Here is a 12,401-nt window from a genome sequence, read left to right on the forward strand (position 1 = left end):
AGGCCCGTGTACTGCAAAAAAACAACAACAAAATACAACAACAACAACAACAAAAAGTAAGCCTCCAAGAGGAAAGGGTAACTTATAAAGAAAGTAGGAGGTAAACAACTGCTTGAACATGAAATACTTTTTAGAACACCATATCTTTATTAATTAAGTGCAAATGGATTAAAAATATCACATTTGTTGTGAATCTAAAGTGGTATGCAGTATTTGCATTCTCTAAAACACATCAATCTCACCCAATATTAATCTAGCCCTTTGGAAAGTGTTAAATCTTTGTGTCTTTCTCCCCCAAATGTTGAAAGAAAAAGTTACCAAAACACAAAAGTAAGCAAGGAAATAAGTATATTTGATAAAAATGCTTTGAAATTCCAATTCAAAAAGATTAATTTTTACTAATATCTCACACTAAGGCTATTAAGCACTTGCTGTGTGGCAGCTCTCATGCTAAGCAATTTAAATGCATATTTCAATTAATCCTCACAACACCCTTGAGAAACAAGTGTTATACTTATCTCTGCTTTTAAGATGTAGAAATTGAGGCTCCAAGAGATTAGGCAAAATTGTAAAAGCCAGGTCTTGAACCCAGATCAGCAAAATGTCAGCTCTTAATCACTAGAGCCTCTACTAGATGTGATTGTTTTAATTGGATGGAACAGTTATTTTGTACCAACTTCCAGGTAGAAAGGCCAAGTGAGGCTAGTTCTCATCTGTCTATGAAAATTCCCTTGGCCACAGGCTAGTGTTCTTGATTAAACCATGCAGTTGGGGACATCTGCCTTGGTGCCTCCCATACCTCCCCAAGTTCTCTGACCCCTCCCTTTCCCCCTAGGTCAAGTCAGTGAATAAGAAATTTTCCAAATTATTTAAAAATCTGATTCATTTAACCATTTACAACAGTTATAGCAGTTCAAATTGGCTGGGATGGTTGTAGCAGCTTTTGGAGATTTTTGTGCAGTTTAGGTTACTGATATAAAGATATCATTGAATCTAGTTTTAGTTTTTCTGCAGCTGTTTTGCCCCTCCCTTTCATCATGGATAGCTAGAGTTTAATGAATTCTAGATTTTTCAATACTTTGTATATATGACCTTTTAAATTGAGAATTACTTGTGTATTTCAAATTACAACCGTTGCTCATATCTCAAATACCAAGGATTTCAGAACCAAGGTAGAGGGATTTGCTCATCCAACGTATTTTAAATTCAGGTCCTAGTATTTTGTAATTATTTTAATTCAGACTTTTTAAACTAGCTTGATAAAAACGAATATTTTGTATGTGTTTTGGGCAGTGCCAAGAGCTAGGAAGTGTCTGAGATTTCACTCCACTCGTAATCTAAAAACTTAGTCTGACACAGTTTCATGGGTGCCAGTATAAGACACAAGATTCCTAGGTCAGAAGTGAAGTGCAATTTATTACTCAAAGAAACAGCGGCAGCTAGATTATCAGCATTTTTGAGCAGGTTCCTGGAGCCCCAATTCCCACAAGGTGATGGGTAGAGGGCCAGGTGATACCCACACACAGGCAGTGGGTTGTATTACAGGAGAAGAATTCTGAGCTTAGGAACCCAAATCTTTTGAAATGGAAAGTAAACATTCTTGCCCTTTGCTTAGGAGGGAAACACCGTTCACTATACAAATAACCTTGAAAAGACAGTCCAGAACAAAGACAGTCTTGTCTTACAAGATGGTTATCTTGCTTACAAGATGTACAGAAACATGAGAGAGCCTTGGAAAACTGTCTCCCAATAAGCAGATGAAAAGTGCTCAATTTCTGAAATGTGAATCGCCCAAGAAAATGAGGTTCAACTGAGTTAGACTGACAAATCTACTGTAAAATGTCTGTGGTAAAACGGCTGCAGCAAATTAAAAGTGAAACCCAAGCTAAACTATATTAACTGAAATTAAACTTTAGAAAACCTTCAGTGGCTGGTGAACTGTCTCATTCGACACAGATTGCTACAAATTTTATACTAGTAAACAGAAATATTTTTTTGGTGAATCAATTATACTGCAGTTGGCAATTTGTCGTGTTGGCCATTCTACAAGTTGAATTGATTTTTGGCAAATAGATCTTTGTTTGAATTGGCCTGCTTCCTAGGCCTACATTCAAGGTCCTATTCCCTATTGGATCTTAATCACAACCAGCTATAACCTAAGGTGCTAACCAAAAAGAATATAGTTTTTTCCTTTCTTAATAATGTCTGCATTTTAACTGAGAAATTGGCAAGTTTGGCAAATTGACAAAATGACTCTGGCAACTCCCAGAGTAACTAATCTATATGGTCAACTTTTTTAGCTCTTGACGTATGCTGCAGTAGATATTTGGACACATGCTGGCTTCCCAAAATCTCACAAATCAGAGCACATGTGTTAATTTTTTTCAACCTGATTGGAATCTCTAATTCATTGACTTTTCCATCTCGTTCCAAAGGCTCCATTCTTTTATTCACTCTTTGTTCAGTTTAGCCCCCTCAGTTCATAATTATATAAATTCTTTTGCAAATTCTCTGATCTCCTTTACTTCTCTCTCCCTTACTCCAAGTGGCCAGTGCTATAAAATCCCAAACACTTGCCTGCTTTGTGCCATGTCCATGCAGCTGAGCTTTACTAGAGAATTACAGCACTGGTTAGTATGCCTATAAATTGGTGAATACCAACCCCAAGTGCACATGTAATAACACCCAGCAGTCTTACCAAAACTCTAAAGCTGTTTTTCTTTTCCCTAAAGCTGTTTTCCCACTGCCCACAAGGATGTTACACACTTTACCCACTTTTCACATTTCCTACACCTCCTTCTCCTCCCTAAAACGACTGTATTATGATTTTTGTGACCCGTAGACACTTTTGCCTTCATGAGACTCTTCCTCTATTAAAAAAATAAACCTAAAAATTATGTTTTACCACTGAGTTGGAATAAAGACAAATATAATCCCAGGTTGATTCATTATTATATATTCATTGTTGCCATAGTCATTTGTTTCCTTCTGATTTCAAAAGAAATTAAAATTAAAACATTTTCGTGGGCCCCTAAAAGTATTGTGGGCCCAGGCAGGCACTGTGACCGCCTCCTATATCTAATGGAGAGGTTAGTCAGTTCTGCTCCCCTGCACCTCTTTATCTGACGGCCTTGCTTTTAACTTTATTTAGAAAATAAGTCAAAGATTCCTCATCTTGCCATGTAGAGCTTGCGAGTGAAAACTGGGTAGGAGATCTGGAATGGGAGTTGTCTCTATACAGCAGGGTTTGTCAACCTTGGCACTGGTGAGAATTTCTGCTGGATGATTCTTTGTTGTGGGGGACTGTAGGATATTTAACAGCATCCATTGTCTCTATCCTCTAAATACCGGTAGCTTCTCCCCAATTATAGCAACAAAAATTTCTTCAGACATTGCCAGAAGTCCCCTGAAAAGCAAAATAGCCCCTAGTTGAGAACCACTACTGTACAGGTAAAAGTTGAAGCCATGGTAGTGGATGAGTTCTCCTTGGAGAAGTGTTTAGAATAAGAAGAGGATAATAGTGAATCCTAACATGTGAAGGACTAGCAAAAGAAAAGGAACCACCAGAAAATACTGCCCTGCTCCTAACCTGAGATAGATCTGGTGGATTTAGTTAGAAATTTTCAAATGTCTACAACCTTTTAGTGAACTAGCTGAGCAAGAGATTTGTAGAACCACTTACCTGGGCCTTTTCAAAGATGGGAAAGTCCCCCACCATCAGGATGATTCAATGCATCCCTGTCTAAAGATGAAGAATTGAGATGGACAACCTCTGAGAATTTGCCTCAGCCCCTGAGGTTCTGTGAAATAGTCCTCCTTGTTGTAAACAGGGGCCAGATACTAGAAAGCCATAGAGATTCTTGATTTTTTTTAACTGAAGGTCAGATCTGTGACCTCCGTGGGCCATATGGAGTTGTGGCAGATGCAACATTCCTTTCTAAATCCTGTTTCCTCGTGGATATTACTCCCCAGTAAACCTTTTGCCCTCCTAACTTTGTTTCAGCATCTGCTTCTCAGAGAATCCAAACTAACACAGGAGTATAGTTTATTTCTTCTTTCCACAAGGTGGAAAATATATAGCGTGTATATTATCCTCAGTTCCCACATTAGTTTTGGTCCATAATCCTGTTTGTGTACATGAACACATGCTAAAGAGAATGCATACAGGCTACAGCATTTGAATTTAAGAACTGTAGCGAAGTATGCTTTCAAAAGAGAAACTGTAGCCCTTCATTTCCATATTTTACTACTTACCATATTATTTTTTTCTCACCTGAAGGGTGTTTAACCTCACTTCTGTTTGATTCTCCTCATGAGATGACTAAACTCACTGCTGACATTCAAGGAAGACTGTGCTCACAGTGGCTGAACCAGACCCTGTGGTCCCTCGAGGGTCTCCATGCCTATTCACTTGAGTAGGGGTAATTCATCCGTGGTGCCACAGACACGATTGCCTGTGCTTGCTATACTTATATAAGACCCTGTACACCGTGGACAGGGTGGACTCATGAAGCTCGTCTGTGGTCAAAGCCGAAAACTGGCTAAGGCCACAGCAGGGCAATGTACTCTGCTAGGTTTTGCATAGCCAAAAGAGTCTTTCAACAGGTTACCTTTAAATCCTTGAAATACCTGGGAGTCTTGTGGTTACTAATCTTATAGTTAAATACCAACAAATATATGAATCAAACGCACTGCCTCTGGTAAACTGTCTGCCTTGGATTTCATTGACGTTTGTTTAAATTGTGTTTCAAATGGTGGGCAAGACAATTCTTATGATGTTCAGATGGCCCCATGTTCACACTCTGTATAATCACCTCCCTTTGAGTGCAGGCAGAACTGGTGACTTGCTTCTAACCCACAGAATATTGCAAAGATAATGAGCTCTCTTTCCTGTGATTACTTTCCAATTTATATAGAAGCCTCTGAGCAGACTAGCTCTTCACTCTCCTTTCTTTTGCTTGAAAAAGAAAGCTGCCATGAGTTCTGCAGTCACAAGGAAATAACTGCTTCCAACAACCTAAGGGAACCTGGAAGGATGTCCTTCCGCAGTCAAGCCTCTAATGACAACACAGCCTGGCTGACACCTTGATTGTAGCCTTGTGAGACCCTGAGCGGAGGACTCAGATGAGTAGTGACCAGACTCCTGACTTATGGAAGCTGTAAGATAATAAATGCATATTGTTTTAAATTTCTAAATCTGTGGTGGTTTGTTCCACAGCAATAGAAAACTAATACAAGCTTTATTTTAAATTATTCTTGCTTTTTTTTCTTTCTTACTTCTGTCAGTGCTTATTGGAGGTTGTAAATCTCAATTTTTCTTTGTTTCAGAGTAAGCATTTAACATTCTTATGGAAGGGAATAATATTTTAATACTTTTTTTCCCTCAAACTAGTAACAAAGACTGCAAAATATTCAAACCCTTTCTATCATGAAACTCTGTGTTTTAGTCAAGTCCAGAAGCTGATTAATCAGAATAAAGTTGACCTTATTCATATTTCACATTGACATTCAGTTTGGCCTCAATCTCTTAAATGTTTCATTTGCATTCTATGATGAAATACAAAACAAAAAAGAACGCGACCCCTCAAAAATCTAAACAATATAAAACAAGCTTTGCCTAAAGGCTGATTTTAGTTCAAGCCATCAAACATTTGGGTAGTATATTTTCACTGAATTGCCTATTAAATTATATTTCTTAAAGGAAGAGAGGACAATTTAAATGCTTCAAACATTTAAAATGACTATACTAGTGATTATTATGTAAGTAGCTGAGTTTGGTATTTTAGTGATACAGAGAAGAAAATTAACTATGGAGAGAGATGTTTTTGTGCTAGCTTCATGGTTTATATCCCTCAGGGAAGGCTAGTATAAGTTATTTGATACACAAAATCATTTTCTAGAGTGACATTTTGGTATATTTATTTTATTATTCCGGATAATGTATAATAAACACATTTCAGTATTTCTTTACCTAATGTAAAGCCCTTTTTGTCATTTTAAAGGAAAATTATTATCGAAATTTCATTTGAAAGAGTGAGTATGATCTTCCAACAAGTAACAGAAAGGGACATGATGGATGATGTAGGTCAAATTAAAGAGGTTTGATATGAATTATAAATGGTTTGCAGCATCTTCATAAGTCTATAAGAGTGAATATCTTACCTCCTTGGTCTGCCTTTTTTCTTTCTTTTTTTCTAAAATAGAAAGTAGATGGTTTACTACATTCACTTAGAGAAAGTATCTCAACATGCCTGTAATTGTAAAATTCCTGGGGAGTGAGTTAGTGTATGTGAGTTAACATCATCTTTTTATAGCTCTTGAGATGTATTGTTCCTTATAAAGGAAGCATATATACTTTAGAAAGCACTTTTTAAATGAAAGAAAATTGCAAAGAAAATATTCTGTCAAAGAATGGCTTAGAATACAAACTATCTTAGAAAAACTCTACGGTGGTACAGTGGGGCAAGCTGTGAAGAGGAGGAAATGCTGAGAGGTTTGAAGATTTTGGAGAGAATTCAGAAGAGAGAAGATATTAAAGCAAGAGAAGATAGTGCATATGACTTTTTAAAAACAATTTTTTATTGGAGTATAGTTGATATACAATGTTGTGTTAGTTTCAGGTGTACAGCAAAGTAAATCAGTTATACATATACATATATCCCCTCTTTTGTAGATTCTTTTCCCAGGTAGGCTTTTTTAAAGCTAAAAGAATAAGGATCCCTCCCCTCTCCGAGAAGAAATGAACACATTGTTCCTTGCATGTAGGTCAATCAACTGTATTATCCCTTTCATACGGTCTAGGAATTCCTTCAAAGACCATTTTGGATTTAAAGATACTTTAATAAACACATGTCATAATTTGTGGCCATCCAGAACATTTGAACATCTAAATTTGGGGAATGGCTCACCTTATGAGTCTGGTTTTCCAAACCTAGAATCCAGAAACTCACTCGCCCAGCCTTCCTGGAAGCTAGGGCATAAACACTTCAGCCAATGAATAGACTCAGCCAGTGAAGTGCACTTAATGAGATTTCAGTTTAAAAGAGACAAACATGAGGAAGCAGACACGGTGGAGACCGTTCTCTGAAGGTGATGGCAGAGGCAATGGCTTTCAGGGACAACGATGACAGCAGTTCAGCTTCCATTGCCCAGGATCAATGGGGCAATCTGTGGTTTCTGCGCCCAGTGACAGCAATGATGGATCCCTTTCTGGATCCCCATCCTGAAATGCCATTTGAGTGTTGTTCCTGCCCACATATCTTCAAGCCTGGGTCTCTAATCCTCTCCGAGGGTCTATTGAGCCTTCTCAAATCTGTTAGATATGTTTTCTGCTGAACCAGCTATGGTGAGTTCTAATGTTTGTAACCAAGACATCTGAACAGAACAACTCTGAAACCCTGTGTACAAGGGGGCTCATCCACAGAGAGCTTTTCTAAAATGGTTGCAATTTTACTGAATCCAGAGTCAGAAGAAATAGCACCCTAAAGAAGTTCTATGCAACTCAGTAATATACTAAAAAATTGGGAAATTGAAACACCTATAAATGAGCACACTAGGACAAGATAACTAGAATGCTAAATTTTGTTTTATTAGATGGAGGAAAATCTATTTTAAAAAATAATCACATATAATCCAGTGGGAGTAAGAAATGATGGAGGTATAAATAAAACTAAAACCATAGAATGTTGATAATTGCTGAATCGGGGTGGTGGGTATTCTGTTTATGTGCTTGAGATTTTTCTTAATTAAAAATGTAAAAATAAAAAAATTATAAACTAGTGAGTTAACATTAGTTGGAAAAATACATGCCTCCCTATTTATCTTTAAAATAAAGAAGAGAAGCAAGACTAAATATTGTTTAGAAATTTGTATATCGGTGTTTGCCAAGCAATAGAACTAAGTGAGAAAATTTCATAAAAATAAGAGATAAGGACAGACTTATAGTTGATGTGTCTGCTTTTTAGGCCATTTTTGTCCTTGATTTCCCAGGAATAGCTCATTCAGTCAATCCACAAATATGTTTATTAGCATCTGCTACATGTTGGCGTTGCTCTAGGTACTTGGGATATATCAAGAAATAAAATAAAGATCCTTACCCTTACCTAAACATTTTCCATTATGTATTACACAAAATCTCAATCAAAGCTTTTTATACGTATCTCCAGCCTATAAGCCTAATTACTTAATTTTTAAATTCTAAAACTGTCTCCTATTTCTACAGTTTAGAACCATAAGGTTTTTATAGTTGAAAAGGAGCTTAGATTGCATAAAGTGCTACTGCTCATTTTATTATAATTGATATAATACTATGTAGAGTCTTTTATAAGTTACAACATGCCTTCCTGAGACCCAGAGAAGGCAAGGTACTTGCCAAGTCTATACTGCCTGTTGGTAGCAGGACAAAGACCTCCCGATAGACATGTTGGTACTTTTTCTGCTATATCAAAATTTGCCTGCTTAAATTGCAATGGCTGTGGTTGACTGAAGAGATTTTAACCTAAAAATCCTACTATTTATACATCCTAAGCCTGTCTCTTCGTCTTGACTCCATTGCTCTCTGTCCCCCTTCTTCCTCCTCCCTCATAGGCTCTAACCCAAAGCTGCAAGTGACTAAGATACACCTTTCTCTTTGGCACTGACATCCTCATATGCTGCCATTCCTTAACCATTGTTCAGCTAGGCTCCCCTAATTTAGAACCTTTAATCTTCTTTGATAACATCATCTCTTCATTACTCGAAATAACCTGTCTGGACATTTTTGTCCATTTCCAGTTATTTACACATTTTAGATGTCTAGGTACTCAATAATGAACAAAGAAAGTGGGCCCCAAGGGCTGACAATTCTACTGTTGCATTGAATGACTTTCAGGTTCTCTCCTACTTCATAGCTCCATAGAGTATGTCCCCAACTGATGCAGCCCCTAAGGCCATTCTGTTTCTGTCTTCACTTGCATGTTCATCACATCACTAGTGTCTAAGTTCCCTTAGAAAATATTGGAGGTTCAGGCCTTATCAAAAGTGCTTCCAACAACCTATATAACTGAATCACATTGCTGTACACCTGAAACTAACAAAACATTCTAAATTAGCTATACTTCAATTTTAAAAACTTTAAAAAATCTGAAAAGTGAAAAAGAAAAAAATAAAATAGAGATTATGAGATTTGCTCATAGACACTATCTGGGGTGAGAAAAAAAGAAGGGAGTCAGGTTAGTGCAATTGCATTTCATGTTCAACTTTCTCTCTCTCTCTCTCTCTCTCTCTCTCTCTCTCTCAATCTCTCTCTCTCAATCTATCTCTCTCAATCTGAAGTGTTTGGGTTATATCTATTGCTGTGTAACAAACTACACTAAAATATAGTAGTTTAAAAAATTATTATTATCTCTCATGGTCCTATAGGTTGACTGAGCTCAGTTAGGTGATGTTGAATTCTCTCAGGTGGTTACAGTCAGATGGATGGAGTCATCAGAAGCCTCACCTCAGCTGGATGTCCAAGATGGCTTCCTTAGTCACATGTCTGGCTTCAGCTGAGATGCCTGAAACAGCTAGGGGCTTATCAGGCATTTCTCTCTCCACACAGCCTCTTCAGGTGGCAGCTTGAGCTTCCTCAAAGCAAAGTGATCTCAGGGTAGTCAGGCTTCTTACGTGATAGCTGTCTTCTCCCAGAGTGAGTGTTCCAGGAGACCCAAGTGGAAGCTGCAAGGCTTTCTTTGGCTTTAAAAGGAAGGGGCCACACAAAGGTGTGAATACCAGGAGGTGCAGTTCATTTCAGGGGGGCATCTTTGGTAACTAGTTACCACATGAAGGGAAGTGAGATCTGCAGGTAAAAGTCAATTTTGCTGTTAGTCCTCCTGGCTCGCAGGACTCTATTTTTTTAAACAAATAGAATTGCCTAAAATACAGCCCTCATTTTTTGGTTAAGCAGCAGACTCAGAGTTCCTCTTAATTAAACAAAAGAGAAAAAAAAACTTTGAACTTAGATGACATATCTTTCTAAACTATAACCTCCTATTTTTGGAGCATGTGATAATAGCTCAGACTTTGTTCTATCGATGGCTGAAGGCTGACTTGCCACCATCCTAGAGCTGACAAGCCAAAACAGGTGAGTCTATCTTGCATGATTCACCTTGGTAGGAGCAATTACTACCCAGTTCTGGGCTGGCAGACTACCTGCTCCCTTTCATACACACAGGTTCACCCACAGCCTGAAGCATACCTTGTATCCTTTCAGAAATGGCGCATCGAACACGTGCAGAGAGACATCCAAACGCTTTTCTTTCCAATAAGAGAGACATTTTGTGAAGTCTTTGGCAGCATGCTGGCTGGCAAAGTCATCTGGCTGGCACACTTCTCCTGCATCAAGTTATGGCACTGCCACCTCTACTCTGGAGAGTTTCGAAATTTCAATTTGCACACCCTGTAAGATGTGAGTCATTGAGCTTGCAAAGGAGGAGGGGGAGGCAGACATCTGCTAGTCATGAGCAGATGACAAACACCCTGCACTGCGAATTTCCATCCTCATTGCACAATATTTAAGTAAACACATTTTGTAACCATTTTTTTCAGAGTTCCTTAGTGCTTAAAATGGAATTTTTTTTGGTAAACAATATATAAAAGCCACCTTCTCTCCTCTAAACAATTATATTACCAAAGTGACATCGAAGCCAACCACTGCAGAGTGCTGTCTGTTGAATGACCAGAGCAAAAAGAATACACATCTGAATCGAATAGTTAAGTCTTCTATCATTTCAGACCCACTCAGCTAAGTTTCCTAGTCTGTGAGCTCCATCACGCACAGCTCCATGGTGACCTCTACTGTCTGACTGCAAGAATCCCATCGCAAATAGTTTCCAGATAACATCTATCTCCCATTTCTGTATACTATGTTATGGGGAGGAAGGAAATTGAAGAAGGAAACGATAGATGTTCTTCCCTTAAATTATAAGAGACAGATTACATCCGTAAAATAACTGGGAACTGATGCAAGATCTAATTTTGTATTAGCTTCAAGCTGTGCAACATGGCTCAAAGTGGGACTTCATTTCTTCCCCACTTTTATCTGAAGAAGCTAACAATACCAGGAAAAAAATAGTAAAATGGAAATAGAAAATTCAGATTAGGGTGAAAAGTGAGTGCAAATGTGCTAAACATAAAGGTCAATGTCTAAAGGAGTCTCACATTTGGCTCTGAGAATCCTAAAAGCTAAAAGAAAAAAAAAAGTAAGATGGATCGCCTAGACCTTACTATCATGATGAAGAAAGGCTATCATGTCTCAAGTGGAATCATTTTTCTTGGTGTTAAATTCTGAATGAAATTCCCATGGGGGTTTTGTGGCATATCCCAGGTGGGGCAAGGGCTGGCATGCTCCTTAGAATTTGTACTGCTGCTGCAGGAGCAGATTTAGTAGGGTTGTTTCTTTTAGCTTTTGTGAGAAAGAAAGGGTGTGTCATTGAGAAAATGAAATACATCCTGCTGACAAGCAGAGAAAGTGAGAAACGGACCTGCTGGCAGCCAGGTCTCAACTCGTATAAACAGTGCTGGGACAAGGCCACCCCATGATCATATTTGGAACAAGATAAAGATAAAACCACTTGGTAATCACAAAAAATGTCTAAACATCCTCCTTCTCTGACTAACATGAGTGACTGCTGTTCCTTTACCAGTGACAATTCCAGCCTTGCTTATCCTATATGAAAACAATACTTTCAGGGATCATTTCTATAGTTTGTTTGTCCTGTATGAAAACTATTAAGATGCCAAAACATTGAATTGCTCCCGCTCTTGAAATTGTCCAATCTAGAATGTCCCCTTCTTCCCTAATTTCTCTTGGAAATCACTTGGAGTAAACCCAAATTCAGTCAGTGGTCCCTGGCCGCTCCCCCTTTCCAAGACATTCCACGATTCCTCTGGTACATGTTTTTTGGGTTTTTTTTTTTCTGCAATGAGCTCAACAATGACTAGTGTGTTCCTGGAGCTCTTTGGTTGGTGGGCTTTACAAGCATTGACCTACTACACAGTGAAGGTGGTTCTATGAGGGCCTAAGCTAATATAACCGAGTCAGTATTTCTTTTCTCTGCCCTGTATGAGGACAGAGAACGAAGTACCTAATGGAGGAGAGGAATGGTGGTTCCCTTACACAACCTCCTCTAAATGTTCCTTTGCTTGTTGTAGCTTTCAGTATTAGATCACTTGCAGATAGTTGGACATCATACTCTCTCTCTAGACGTCTGGGAGAATGAGCTGGTATTCCATTCCTGGTTGAGAGCAGATCCTTATACTTTGGGTAATCTCTGATGAATCCCTGACCAATGAGGATATTTTCCCATTGTAGCAGATACTCTCACTTTCCTGCCCAAGAGCCCTCTTATCCCTTCTACTTTTCCTATGAACGCCTCTCCCAG

General features: G+C 38.4%; 1 long non-coding RNA gene across 3 annotated transcripts; it reads right to left on the minus strand.

Moving 5' to 3' along the window:
* Window positions 1-2,957: 2,957 nt before the first annotated feature.
* LOC137216919 (uncharacterized) lies at window positions 2,958-11,353 on the minus strand. Of its 3 annotated transcripts, XR_010939890.1 has the most exons (5): window positions 11,245-11,353; window positions 10,217-10,417; window positions 9,479-9,714; window positions 6,163-6,194; window positions 2,958-3,406 (listed from the first exon to the last, which is right to left on the minus strand). It is a non-coding gene; the product is annotated as an uncharacterized lncRNA (long non-coding RNA). The 3 variants fall into 3 exon arrangements; XR_010939889.1 differs by lacking the exon at window positions 6,163-6,194 and having other exon boundaries at window positions 2,960-3,406; XR_010939888.1 differs by lacking the exon at window positions 2,958-3,406 and having other exon boundaries at window positions 6,023-6,194.
* Between the last annotated feature and the right edge of the window lie 1,048 nt (window positions 11,354-12,401).

The sequence above is a fragment of the Pseudorca crassidens genome, chromosome X, assembly GCF_039906515.1.
Source record: "Pseudorca crassidens isolate mPseCra1 chromosome X, mPseCra1.hap1, whole genome shotgun sequence".
Lineage (NCBI taxonomy): Eukaryota > Metazoa > Chordata > Mammalia > Artiodactyla > Delphinidae > Pseudorca > Pseudorca crassidens.